Raw genomic sequence first — 2,755 nt, 5'->3', positions numbered from 1 at the left:
TCCTCCAGCCCCCCCGACCCCTTACTCACCGGCACCAGAGCCCTGGTGCTGAAACATGTGGCCTGGCCGGTTGCGTGTTTCAGCACCAAGGTGAGGGCCAACCATAGAGATGCTCTGGCAGCAAGAACATCTCCATGGAGGACCCAGCCTCTGGTTGCTCAGGTCTCAATCACCTAGTGTTTCTAGTATTAGTGTACTAGTGTTTCCTAGTATTTCTCAACTATATTGTATACTATTTCTCAACTATATTGTATATAAATCCCAGGCCCTCGACACTTTTCATAGGCATCTAGAGTGCAGAAATTTGCTATTTCAATATTAGGACTAAAGATATTCAGATATCTGTACTTCCATTGGCTGATATCATTCTCCACCTCTGCTTGTTCCTGCTGTGCAATATTTTAAACTGTTTTGCCAGCAACAAAAATGCAACCTCAGCTTTTCACACCATTCTGCTGAAGTTGGAAAACTCCTAAAATTAGATGAAAGGGAAGAAAATGGGGAGGGGGACTCCTACCCCAAAAGGGGAGGAATCCTACCCCAAAATCCTACCCCAGTTTCACAGAAAATGGGCTGTGAAACTGCTGACTGGGGGAATGTTTTTATAAACCAACTAACCCCTGGAGTCATTTCTCAATTTTGGACCCAACCTTGCCCCAGTGATGTCAACAGAATTTTTGCTAATGAGTTTAATGATGTCAGAACTGAATCCTTTCTTTCATTCCCTCAATGTCTGTGGTGCTTTCTTTGCCACATTTGCTATCATTTATTTGTATTTACATTTGAAGTATCCCACCAGTTCCTTATTATTCAGCCAAGGGGTTCCTAAGTGAGCTGTATACATGTATGCATCTGTACATGGCTGTTCTGATCCTGGGACACCCAACAGTACCTGGGAAGGGAGTTGCCATTCATGATTATGGAAAACTTTCATCCTCAACTTGATTGCCCCCCGCTAGAGAGGGGGAGGCAAAGAAAAGGGCACATGAATCTGAGAGCTCACGTGGCAGCTCTAGGGTAGGGCAGGTGGGCAAAGGCAACATATAATGCTGCCAGGCCTTCATGGGGGGAGGTGTGGTTATCTCCCCCCGGGAAGTAGGTTGGAGGTGCAGCTAGTTCTGATGGGGGGAGAGCAGAGAAACGGCCACAGAGCAGATGCCTGCCTAGTAAAGCCCTGAGCTAAAGTCAGCACCCCCTCCTTCCCCAATGCTCCTGGATGTGAACAGCCACTGACCACCCAGAGCCATGTTCCCTGCTGGATGCTATGGCCCCTGCACCCTGCTAGAGCCCTGATGGACAAAGGATGCTGCTCTCGGGGCATGCAAGAACCTTCCCACCACAGAAACCAGGCATCCGAGATCTCAATCCCCCTGCTGACACCCCCCAGCCCCGGCTTCTCTCCCACACAACCATGCTTCTGAGCTCCACCATCCCCACTACAGCTGGAGACAAACCTGGCATTTATCTAAGCCAGGGGCAGGCAATTATTTTGGGCAGAGGGCCGCTTACAGAGTTTTGGCAAGCCATCGAGAGCCACATGACAGGCAGCCCAGGGCAAATTAATATGAATTTTCTAAATTTTTTAGGGGTCCTGCAGGCCAGATAGAATGGCCTGGTGGGGCGCATCCAACCCCTTGGCTGCATTTTGCCCACCCCTGGTCTAGGCCCACACCAGGGCAGAGTCAGGCACTAGACATACTCACCTCTGCGCACACCAGACACTTAACACTGAGGAATCCCTTCACCTCATTCAGGCTCACACTCACTCAACTAAGCAGTCCAGTGTACAGCTCAAGAGTCTCCAGAACCTTCTCTGGTGGCTGCTACTGAGCACATGTAAGAATCACCTATACTTCACTTTTAACTCTATCACTGCTTGAACCAAAGTTGACAGGCTACACTCCCAACCATAAAACTCCCCCGCATCAAGCCCCAGCCCTACCCCCACCTGCTGCTTCCAATCTTCTTCTAGCGCAGCCTTCCTCAACCCATGCGTGGGCCACAAGACTATATGTAAGGGTGGTGAACAAGCTGGAGAAACGGATTCTCTTTTCTAGGATAAAAACAGGGAAACCATGCCTTTTCCCTCACAGGCTGGCACAAGGGCCTGCTTGGGCCACAAGTGGCTGCCTGGGCCACCCAATGCCCCACAACCTCCCCCATGGGGGGCCCAAGTGAGGGGTACAGGGGCAGGACTGGCTACTGATCTCCTAGATCTCTCTTTTTTAAAAAACTTTACTACTTGAACTGGCCTTTGCAAGAGGGGCTACTAGAGTCTGAAGCAAGCTCAGAATAATTCCCTACTTGACTTAAAAATATATAATTTATTTAGGAATCTTCCAGGTTGGAACTTTCTACCTAGCATTTAGGGTATGCCTACATTCTTTCCCCACTCCCAGGGAGTTCCTCATGGATACTCTCAACCACATCAGAAGTCTAGAGAGTAGCCATGGTAGGACACTGCCAGAGAAACTTCATCACCATATTTTTGGGTTGTTATGTGAATAAGAGTGAATGGGAGGGGCATACTCAGGGGCATTACAGACACCCCCTTAGACTCCTCTATAAGTCCTTGAGGAACAAGGACTAGCCAGGTTGACCCTAAGCCTTCCATACCTATGGCAAAACCTACAAAGTATTTTTGGAGTCCCTTATAATTCATGGTAATTTTTGCTTATTTACAGAAATCCAGACTAAGGTTATTTTATTGGAAATGAAGTGTTTCTAATCAATGTACCTGAGAGACCATCCATCC

This window comes from Gavialis gangeticus, unplaced genomic scaffold, assembly GCF_001723915.1.
Source record: "Gavialis gangeticus isolate Ggan-Ray unplaced genomic scaffold, GavGan_comp1, whole genome shotgun sequence".
Classification (NCBI taxonomy): Eukaryota; Metazoa; Chordata; order Crocodylia; family Gavialidae; genus Gavialis; species Gavialis gangeticus.
The sequence above is the reverse complement of the archived record's forward strand: the minus strand, read 5'-3'. Positions refer to the sequence as shown.